We start from the raw sequence: 12,499 nt of genomic DNA, 5'->3' as shown, positions 1-12,499 counted from the left end.
AAGGGTGGTGAATCTCTGGAATTCTCTGCCCGTTGAAGTGGTGGAGGCTGCCGCGCTAAATATTTTTAAGACGCGGGTTGATGGGTTTTTGATAAGAGAGGGGATTAAGGGTTATGGGGAGAGGGCGGGAAAGTGGAACTGAGCCACGACAGATCAGCCATGATCTTATTGAATGGCGGGGCAGGCTCGAAGGGCTAGATGGCCTACTCCTGCTCCTATTTCTTATGTTCTTATGTTCTTACGTATTAGTATGCAGTGAAAAGTATTATTTCTTATGTGATATACAGACAAAGCATACCATTCATAGGGAAGGAAATGAGAGGGTGAAGAATGTAGTGTCACAGTCATAGTTAGGGTGGAGAGAAAGATCAACTTAATGTGAGGCAGGTCCATTCAAAAGTCTGATGGCAGCAAGAAAGAAGATATTTTTGAGTCGGTTAGTATGTGATCTCAGAAATTTGTATCTTTTTCCTGACGGAAGAAGGTGGAAGAAGTATGTTCTGGGTGCATGGTCTTTAATTATGCTGGCTTCTTTTCCGAGGCAGTGGGAAGTGTAGATAGTGTCAATGGATGGGAGGCTGGTTTGTGTGACGGGCAGGGCTACATTCATGATGCTTTGTAGTTCCTTGCGGTCTTGGGCAGAGCGGAAGCCATACCAAGCTGTGATGCTAGCAAAAAGAATGCTTTCTGTGGTGCATCTGTAAAAGTTGGTGAGAGTTGTGGTGGACATGCCAAATTTCCTTGACCTTCTGAGAAATTAGAGGCATTGGTGGGTTTTCTTAACACAAGGATCCATCTGACTTCCTGAAATGAACGCATTGAACTATCATTTATTTAGCAGTTTTTTTCAACTTCAGGACATCCAACAGCTTCAGCACCAATGAGGTATAGCCACTATTATGCAGTAAAGCCTCACAAACAGCAATGAGATGAAACATTGAAACGTATTAATGTTTACAACACAGAGGAAGGCCATTCAGCTGACTGTATTTGTATTGGCTGCAAAAGAATTATTCAGTCCGATCCCATTGAGCAGCTCTTGATCCTTTGCAACAGAGGACCAGCTAAATCACTCCATTTATTGTTGGTTGAGAGATAAACGTTGGTCGGGAGACTGGGGAAATCTCCAGCTGTTCTTCGAATATTGTTATTGGATCTTTTACATGCACCTAAGAGGGTAGCTGTGACCTTGGATTCACATCTCATTTGAAAGGTGGTACCTCTGACAGTACAAAGCTACTTCAGTACTGCATTGGATTGTCAGCTGAGATTACATTCTTGTCATGAAGTGTAGCTTGGATCGACAATCTCCTGACTCTGAGGTGAAAGGTCTATCATCTAGCTGAGCTAGACACCTCCATTCATTGTTCCATGTTTCACCTAATGAAATAAAGTCTAGACGTATCGAGGATGTGTACAGGCGGCAGAACAGTTTCTTCTAGGTTTTGTTTTTCCTCTTGTTCTGTCAATAATCTGCAGATGGTTTACCTTTAGATTCCTTCATTCAGCTCATTTAATCTGTCCAGGTAAACTTTGCATGTTTTGCAAGCACTGGAATAGCGTGGTCGAACTGTGCTTGGGTAAAGTAATATCTAGTGAACTGAAGGCATTTCCACTTTTTAAACAACAACTGGTCCGTTCTTCCTTGATTTGGAGATGCCGGCGTCAGACTGGCGTTTTCTTCCTCAGCATATTACAGCAGTATACAGGGGAAACACTGACATGTTCATAGAATCATTGAATCTACAAAGCCATTCGGCCCATCAAGTCTGCACCGAGCACAGTCCCACCCAGGCCCAATCCCCATAACCCCATGCATTTACCCTAGCTAGTCCCCTAATACTAAGGAGCAATTTACCATTGTCAATCAACCTAACCCGCACATCTTTGGACTGTGGGAAGAAACCAGAACACCCAGACGAAACCCACACAGACACGGGGAGAATGTGCAAACTCCACACAGACAGTCACCCAAGCAGGGAATCAAATCTGGGCCCCTGCCACTGTGAAGAAGCAGTGCTAATCACTGTGCCGCCCCTTGATTAGGCTATTAAGATTAAATAACTTCATTCAATCACCAATATAAATTTGGAATTTATTTGACTATTTCCTTTAATCCTTTTTTCTATTGCAAAGAGCTTTGGAGCTCCACATAGAACTGGTACTCCTAATTCACATTAGCATCATCATGTCATGAGAACTTCACAGTACCTTGCTAACTTTGCTCCCTATTTTATTTATTCGTGCCACAAATAGACTTATATTAATGCTGCAATGAAGTTACTATGAAAATCCCCTAGTTGCCAAACTCTGGCAAGTGATATCTTGCTGAGTTCAGCAAAAATGAACAGCTTACTATAATACAACAAGAAACAAATGAAAAATATTTTAGAAATCCACAGTAGGGGAGTCAGCCTCAGTCAGAGAAAGACAAGTTAATGGAGTTAATTTTACAATCTGCGGTGAAGCAATCACACTTGCTGCTGACATTGAAGAAAGCTGTAACAGTGATGTCAGAAAACAGGGTAAGCAATCATTCACATTGAAGTATTCTCACAGGCAACAAATCAGGAAGTTAAAAACACTTTATCCTTCACTTCTATATTATAGACGGGTTTCTGATTTCACTACATCCAGCACACAAAGGAAATAGCCACACAAGAGTAATAGCTTTTAATTTACATACCATGGGGTAAGTTGTATATAAATAAGATACATAAAATTACATTGGATACAGGACACAAAACACACCATTCAGCCCAAACAGACTATGCTGCTTTTTACGCTCCTCTTGAGCCTCCTCTTACCTTTCTTCATCTAAATATATCAATGTAACCCTCTATTCCCTTCTCTCTCAAATACTTGTCTAGTTTTGCCTTAAATGAAAACATAGTATTCACTCTCTGTTGTAGCAAGTTCTAAATTCTCACCTGTCCTTAGACAAAGAACTTTTCTAAATTTCCTATTGGATTTCTTATAGAGGTTTACAGCATGGAAACAGGCCCTTTGGCCCAACTTGTCTATGCCACCTTTTTTTTAAACCCCTAAGCTAATCCCAACTTCCAGCTTTTGGCCCATATCCCTCTATACTCACCTTACCCATGTAACTGTCTAAACTCTTTTTAAAAGACAAAATTGTACCCACCTTTACTACTACCTCTGGCAGCTTGTTCCAGATATTCACCACTTCCTTGTGAAGAAATTGCCCCTCTGGACCCTTTTGTATCTCTCCCCTCTCACTTTAAACCTATATCCTTTAGATTTAGACTCTCCTACCTTTGGGAATAGATATTGGCTATTGAGCTGATTTATGCCCCTCATTATTTTATAGACCTCTAAAAGATCACTACTCAGCCTGCTACACTTCAGAACAAAAGTCCCAGTCTATCCATAAGAACATAAGGTAGAAATTCTTCCCGCTTAGAAAGGAAAACAGAACTAGAGGGCACAGTCTCAAAATAAGAGCGGGGGTGGGGGGGCGAGGAACTTCTTCATTCAAAGCGTGGTGAATCTCTGGAATTCTCTGCCTGTTGAAGTGGTGGAGGCTACCTTGCTAAATATATTTAAGTCACGGGTAGATAGATTTCTGATAGACAAGGGAATTAAGGGTTATGGGGAAAAACGGGAAAGTGGAACTGATCCACTTCAGATCAGCCATGATCTTATTGAATGGCGGGGCAGGTTCGAAGGGCTAGATGGCCTACTCCTGCTCCTATTTCTTATGTTCTTATAAATGACAAATAACAGTGGATCCAGCACTGACCCCTGAGGCACACCACTGGTCACAGGTCTCCAGTTTGAAAAACAACCCTTTACAACCACCCTCTGGCTTCTGTCATCAAAATAATTTTGTATCCATTTAGCTCCCTCACCCTTAACCTTATGCAACAACCTACCCTGTGGTACCTTGCCAAAAGCCTTGCTAAAGCCCATGTAGATAACCTCAACTGCACTGCTATCTTGGTTACCCCTTCAAAAAACTCAATCAAATTTTGAGACATGATTTTGCACTCACAAAGCCATGTTGACTGTCCCTAATCAGTCCTTTGGCAGCTTGTTCCAGGCACTCACCACCCTCCGAGTTCAAAAATTGCTCCTCTGGCCCCTATACCCCTTTTGTATCTCCCTCTCACCTTAAATCTATGCCCTCTAGTTTTAGACTCCCTCACATCTTTGGACTATGGGAGAAACTGGATCACCTGGGGGAAACCTACTCAGACACAGGAAGAATGTGCAGACTCCACACAGACAGTGACCCAAGCCGGGAATCGAACCCAAGTCCTTGGCACTCTGAGGCAGCAGTGCTAATCACTGTGTCACCGTGCCACCCCAAAATCTACTCTTCTCTGACTGGGAATTGAACCAAGACCACAGCAGTGAAAGCGTCAAATCCTAACCACTAGACTGTCAGGAAAGGTAAAAAAACATCTTTCCTGACTGGGAATCGATCCCAAGCTGCCATGCTTAACCCACCTCTCTACTGCTGATATTGCCCCTACAGCTGCTGCCTTCCGCCCGCACCCCCCCCACCCCCCTCCCGCCAATCATTGGCCTTCCCAGGTTACAGACCTCCCTAGCAATTGCTGGCCTCCTCAGCCGATTGCTGGCCATCCTAGCTAATCACCATCCCGATATCACCCCACAACACAGTCAGCACCCCAATAAATGCGCCCCCCCCCCCCAGCCGATCACCACGCCGTTACCTCCCTCACTGATTGCTGCCCCAATACCCCACTCACTGATTGCCTTCCTGATATCCTGCCCCCACAGATGATCACCACCCTGGCTGATCCCTGATTGCAGAGTGAGCAGGCCCTGCTTCCATTGGTCCCCACCTATTCAAGCTCTGACCCCTCCCCTTAGGCTCTATTTCCAGGGACTGCCAAGGGCTCAGTGCCTGGTGGGCAGTCTAAGGGTGCCTAGTGGGCAGTACCAAGCTAGCAGTACCAGAGTGCCAGGCTAGCTCTAATGTGTTGCCAGGCTGGGTCTGCCAGGGTCCAAGGCTGGCAGTGCCAACCTGGAACTGTCCAGGTGGCACTGTCTCTAGACCGTGGCCACCTTAGCAGCCTCAGTGGCCTCCGGTCCCACAGGTGAAGCCATCACATCAGGTCCCCATTGCTGGGGACCATATGTGATACTCGCCAATGAGGTATTTCACCAATGAGACGGTTAAAGCAACTGAACCCTGGTGATTACGTCCGGAACTCACTAATAATTTTTAAAAGTAGATTCAAATATTGAAATCAGCCCTGCACCCTTCACTCCAGCAATCTAGGGCTAATAAGATTGCAAGGAGAGAAACAGGGCACAGACCCAATTTTTCACCTCTCTTGCAATCGGACTGGCTTGCCATGCCAATCAACAGACATGATAAGCCAATAAGATCACCCCGTGTAGATATGAGGTACATGTGGCTTATAGGCAAACTCACCCTCACTCAAATGGCTATGACAAGGATCCATCACCAGGATTTCAAGCTTGCCTTAGAGATTCCTTTCACAGATCTCCATGTACATTCAAATATCACCTTCAAAAGACAATTTCAGTTCCTTGACTATGCCAGGCAGAAAAATCACTGCTCCAAAAAGGCTGCAGGAAGGAATTACCTATCTTCAGCTGCCTCCTTGAATATTCAGGACATCTCTCAAGCCTGCTTTTCATCAACTGTGCACCTCATAGCTCTTTAACTCAGAGTATTGCTTTGTTCCTTTCTTTTGATGACTTCTGGGATCTCTTTATGATTTCTGTTTCAGGTTCTGCACTGTAACCGCTCCCTATCTCCCTCTCCATGTCCTTCTTCCTGGGACCTTTTTGGCATGGTACTCCAGTTCCAGGTCATCTGACCTATCGCTTTGCACCATTTGACTTCCTCTCTTCTGCACAGTTGTGCAGGGCCGGTTCCTGGCCTGAAGAATGGAAAAGACATTAACTGTACATGTGCAGCCACTTCCTGATCAGTGCATCCAAGGAGACCTGGAGCCTGCTGGAAACAGGAGAATCTCCAGCCCAAAATCTTCAACTACTTCACCAATGGCCTTCCTCTGTCATTAGGTCATGAATGGGCCCAATTATACCATCAAGTTGTGCTCATTTTCAGATATGAAAACTTGGTAAAGGTGAGAGCGAGGGGAATAGCATGATCCATGCCCTCCTTTGCACCAATTCCCCCTTTAGCAAAGCCCAACAATGGCCACGATCGGGACCGCACCCAAAAGAGGCCCGATGATCATTTAAATGCATTTAAATGGACTTAGTAGGCTGCATGCTCAACCTTACCATCACTTCCCCCTCTACCACCACATTCGCCCATCTGGAATCGGTGCGAAACAGACATGCCCCTGTTAGTGAGGAGGTAAGTGCATAGCGTCTGACAGTTCCCTGCTTAAGATTGATTGTTTGGAGGCGGGGGTGGGGGGGGTTCCAACGGCTCCCTGTCTGAGGTTGGTGAGGGGGGGGGAATGGGAGGGTCCACTGCCACTTTGCCTGAGATCAGCAAGGGGGAAGGGGAGTCCACTGCTACTCTGCTTGTGATCAGTGAGGGAGAAGGGGTGTCCGCTACCACTCTGCTGAGATCAGTGAGAAGGAAGAGGGAGCCTGTTGCCGCTCTGCCTGTGATTGGTAACGGGGAAAGGTGGGGGGGGCTCCACTGCCTCACTGCTTGACATGGGTGGGGGGATGACACTGGATGGGAGTGGGGGTGGGAGGGTCAGTAATGTTACGGGGTGGGGCAATGTCTGTGGGGGCCGGGGGAGGCATTATCTGGCCTGGGAGTGATGTGGAAGGGGAGCTACATTCTATTATCTTTTTTCTGTGCATGAGCAGTTGGAGGCACCGATCGGAACTTTAGGATTTCAGATGCGTTAAGCCCCACCCACAGGCTTGTGCAGTGTGATTCGGAATTGCTGATATTTTTTCAGGCAGAATGTTTATGGGGGAGCCTCAGAATGAGCCTAAAAGTCGAATCTGAAACATTCCCAATTTCAAGTCTGCTCAGCACTTAGAATCAAAATGGTAAAACAGGGCCCTTTGCTAATGATTCCATTATATTCAGCTTCATTCTCAACTCAGAATCATAGAGTCATAGAATGTCCTGCAGTAACAATTCCAAGCCTCAGGATAAATGCATGAAGAAGGACAATATTCAGAGGATCATTGGAATACCATCAGTTCCACATTTTCACATACCATTCCTAACGGGCTTCATCACTGCTAAGTCAACGTTTTGGAATTCTCATCTTGGGACCATCATCAGCCAAAATATAAAGTCCAAAAGCAACTTGGGATAACAGTAAATGAGACTATTCCAATGCCACCCACACCAAATAGTTCTCTTAAAGCAGGTCATCAATTTCTTTGGCTGGAATCCGTACCAGAAATCCACAGCACTGCCAGAAAAAAACAAACGCAACTGGAGATATGTTCATTTTACCCCTTTGAACTATAAATTCAGTGCACAAAATCGTAGAGCAATGCTTCCCAGCGTTGTTAATGTTTGAATTATGTTTCATGCCCCCAGTGATCAGCTGAAGGAATCTTCTCATAATGTAGGCCCAATAAATATTCTTGTTGCTCATCTACATACCCGTTCAATCACATCAACATTTTTTTATGAATAATAAAGGGCTGAAATGAATCTGTTTCCTTGATATAAAATTGCGCCAGGCATTCACTTTCTCACTGTGGGAGTTGAAATCATAAAGTGCAATATTAATGATAAATGTAGCATTATCTGTGTGTTAATAGCTGATAAAATAGTGGGAAGAATAATTCCAGGAAAGCACATTTATTGTTAATATCTTACAATAAAATTTCAATTGTGGTATCGCTTGAGCCCTCCTCGAGGTGTATTCAATTATTTCTTACTCTGCCTGCTTTGGTGGGGCTTCTGCTGACTCTTACTAATACACCTTCTCTCTGTTATCTGAACTTCTCTATGTTTTATATTTCCTAAAACATGCATTTTTCACCTTACTGAATAATGTTTTCATTCAATTTGATCACTTCAAATCTTCAGAATTTAAATTGGACCACTTCAAAATCTTACTTGCAAACAAAAGAAATCCAACTTCCTTAAAATTTCATAGAATCGTCTAATTCTTACAGTGCAGAAGGAGGCCATTCAGCCCACCCTCTGCCTCAACTCTCTGACAGAGCATCCCACCCAGGCCTTATCACCGTTACCCAACGCATTTACCCCACTAATCCCCCTAACCTACAAATGACACTCAGGGACAATTTAGCATGGCCAATGCACCTAACCCACACATCTTTGGACTATGGGAGGAAAGCAGAGCACCCAGAGAACACCAACGCAGACACAGGGAGAATGTGCAAACTCCATACAGGCACCCAAGGCTGGAATCGAACCTGGGTTCCTGGCGCCGTGAGGCAGCAGTGCTAACCACTCTGACACCTTCATAACTTAAGTTTATGACACCCAATATAATTTTTGTTGCTCGTCACTATATTTCTCATGAACAGCACTTTTATTTTACAAATCAGCAACCAGAGCTGCACATAGTTCTCTGGGGGAGGCAAGAGGGGAGCAGGGGTGTCAAAGCTAACACCTAATAAAACAACAATAAATTGCCATTGTACTCCATTTCTCTGTTGATAAAACCAGTACCTTAGGTTTTCTAACTGCAGCTACACACTGTACTGATGGTTTCATTGATTTTATCACTATAACCCTTAACTCGTGTTATGATCGAAATAGCTTACACTTCATTCCCTCATAAATGATTTTATATCTATTCATTCTGTAGTACATGTACAACCTATTACCTGAGTTACATAGAAGACACTTTTGGGTCTATAGTTTACCAGTATGTCCCTTCCTTTAGCATATTTAAATACTTTAAATTGTAAGAATCTCTCAGCTATATAGAATTTCACTGCTTTCAGTCTCCATCTCCTTTAATACTCATGTGATTTTGATTTGATTTGATTTATTATTGTCACATATATTAGTATACAGTGAAAAATATTGCTTTATACAGATAAAGTTAGTTAATTTATATATTAGTTAGTTCTGCTGCCTCACAGCGCCAGGAATCTGGGTTCAATTCCCGGCTTGGGTCACTGTCTGTGTGGAGTTTGCATGTTCTCCCCGTGACTGTGTGGGTTTTCCTTGGCTGCTCCACTTTCCTCAGTCTGAAAGACATGCTGCTTAGATCCATTGGCTATGCTAAGTTCTCGCTCAGTGTGCCAGAGTGTGGTGCCTTCATTGCAGTGTTAATATCAGCCTACTTGTGATAAATAAATAAACTAACTAATGTGTCCTCAGACTGTTGTATCTTTTTCTTTAAGTTATTTTAAGATAATTTTAAGTTATTTGCACCAAGCACTACCAACTTAGCATTTAATCTTGTAACTTATTCTTATTGTAAACTTGCAGCTCTCTCTCTCTCTCAAACATTCCTGAAATCCTGATACTCAACCTGGAAATTTTGCCTTTTCTTCTTAGACAAAGACAAATGTGAAATAACAATTTAATAAATTGTCGATTCAATATTGAACAGATTGCAGTTTCCCATTCTCATTTTAAGTGGCCCAATACTTCTTTTCACCCTTTTTCTTACTACATCTATATTTTGAAAAGCTTTGTTTTTGTCATGTAATATACTCTCAGCAGTCACATTCAATTAATCCTTTGGCTTCTTTTATTTCATTTTTCACCAGTTTTTTCCAATCCTGATTCTGGATTCGGTTCACACTTTGAAAAATTATGCTTTTCATTGGTTTTGCTCTTAAGCATGCAGCGGCATGGTAGAACAGTGGTTAGTACTGCTGTCTCACAATGCAAGGAACCCGGGGTTGATTCTCTGCTTGGGTCTCTGTCTGTGCAGAGACTGCATGTTCTTCCTTTGTCCACATGGGCTTACTCTCACAGTCTGAAAGGCATGCTGGTTAGATGCATTGGCCATGCTTAATTCTCCCTCGACTCGGGAATTTTTCATTGTAACTTCATTGCAGTGTATTAATGTAATTACAGTGTTGTTAATGTAAGCTTCCTTGTGCCACTAATGAATAAACTAAGAGGCAGGGAAATGCATGGGAAGTGCTTTTATTTAACAGGAATTCCCTTTTATGGAAGGAGATAATAGAAATAATGAGATCATTTTAAACTTCCCTTGATTTTTGTTTTAACTTCAATTTTAACTGCAGGCCCAAAATGCTCACGTGGATGCCCTGGCTCTGCTGGGTCACTCATGTAGAGGGAACAGCTTAGAGTGGCTCCACTGCCAACAGCTGAATGGGGAGGAAGGTGAACTCTGTGACTTTGGACAGCTGAAAGCCACACCAGAGTGACCATTGGAAACTACACTACAAGCTGGCAGTGCAAATTCTTTTCCCCACTTAGGCAGGCTGATGTCTCTGGATGTTTTAATCTTTTTTGACTTGGGCAGAATGAATTTGATTCGTTATTGTTTCCTTAAATAGTCAAGATGGCCTGCAGTAAACTGCTTACGGTGAGGACGATTCTGCATTCCACTGCTCTCAGTGAGAATCAGCACGCACCAGAAATTCATCTTGGGAAATTCCAAACATCCATTAAAATGAGGGAATGGAACATCATGGGTTGAATCTCGACAGTTTCCCACAGTGTGTTCCACTGGTAACGTTGGATCATATAATCATCGTATTCCCGATGCATCAATAATCTATGTAAGGTTAGAATAATTTGCTTTATTACATAGGAATTATCCCTGAAGACAATACTATCTTTAAGTCATAAATGATCTGCAAGCATATTCACCTTGTTTTCGGGTCATTTATCTCGCTCTACAGGCATCTGGCAAAAACCATCAATATTAAAACAGGATTTTAAATGATGTTGATTCCTATATTTTTATTACAGTAATAAAAAAACTGCCAATTTGCACCTAAACTGTAAGTGGCAAATTGCAGTAAATGGGAAAAGAAACAGACAAATCACAGTACCACTGCACCATTCTGACAATCTGCTCTGCTACAGCAAAGCCAGTGAGGGACACATTGGATAAGATTTCCATCCTTACGGCCTGGTCATTAAATGTTGCACAGGTAAACCTGCCATTGGAAGTTCACATTCCCAAATAGAACCTGCCTGATATTCTTTGTCTTTAGTTTATATCTAACTGTGTAACAAAATTGACTAAAATACTTCATTAATGATATAACCACTTTTCTTCTATCATTAGATTTTGACGCAATTCCAAAATATTTGTCCTCTTTCAAGATAAAAACTTTCTCTGGAGTTAAAACTTTTTCTCAGGGACAAAGAGAATGTGTCAAAAAGTAATGGTCAGGGGGAGTATAGAGAGAAATAAACATATATAAAAGGGAGAAACTTCAGAACACACCTTCAGTGACAAAGTTTGTACACAAGTAAATGATAGAATAAAACACAATGATTTAACATTATAGTGAAAATTGAAGTCAGTGATTAAGATAAGGAAGGGCTGTCTTTATAGAGGGAGAAAGTGATTTACCAATCGGATTTTATAATCATGGGGAAGGATTATGTTGGATATTGCTGTTAAAATATTGGATATTATTAACTGTGAAGGCAAAATACGAAGCATAAGTTAAGGACAAATCTTTAATTGACCTTTTTAAAGCTTTTGAGATTTAGAAGAAACCATTCATTGAAAATTGACTAATTTTATTCTATTATTTTTCAAAAATGGGATCAAGAGAGCATATCTGACAACGATGGCAAAATCAGCTTAAGGTCAGTTGGCAGAAAAACCTCAAAATAATTTTAACAGGAGAAGGAAGAGTATCTGATGAACAAGACTTGTGTAGCAAAACAAGAATTGATTCAGGAAGAGGAAATCATGCTAACTAGTCATAATTTTAAAGATAGTTTGCATACAGTGGTGAACGAATGATGCTCTCTGTTCATTACACATATATTTTCTTCACAAAGGTGAAGAACTTCACTCCAAAGATGGGTGGGTTATTAGGTTTAGATTGGCCATGCTAAATTGCCCCTTAGCATCAGGGGAACCAGCTAGGGTAATTGTATAGGGTTATGGGGATAGGACCTTGGTGGGGTTATGGCCAGTGCAGACTTGATGGACCAAATAATCTCCTTCTGCACTGTAAGATTCTATGATTCTCTGAAGGGCAATCCCACAGTGGAACAAGCCACCATAGGAAATCGGCCTTCACTTGAAATCTTTAAGACCCATCTCTAGGTTATTTCATTTATACAGTTTTCATCATCAGGATTACCATCTCAACAGGTCATATCTGGTTCAGCTTCTGCTGTCCCATGTAAATGTTGGTGGAATATGTATGTTAGTCAACTGAAGCAGAAAAAGAACTGTGCACAAGCATTTGATGAGCTTACACATTAAACTTGCAATGACCAGAAATGCATTTCACTATAGTGCCCTGTGCCAGGGATCCAGGATCTGTGTGAACAGAGCAAATCACGGTATATCTCCTTGACCAATCTGGAAATGAGCTCACAGTTTAAAGAGAAAATTCTCTGGTCGTCACAATCCTG

Source organism: Carcharhinus amblyrhynchos, chromosome 1 (genome assembly GCF_965287045.1).
Source record: "Carcharhinus amblyrhynchos chromosome 1, sCarAmb.v2.hapA, whole genome shotgun sequence".
NCBI lineage: Eukaryota > Metazoa > Chordata > Chondrichthyes > Carcharhiniformes > Carcharhinidae > Carcharhinus > Carcharhinus amblyrhynchos.
The sequence above is the reverse complement of the archived record's forward strand: the minus strand, read 5'-3'. Positions refer to the sequence as shown.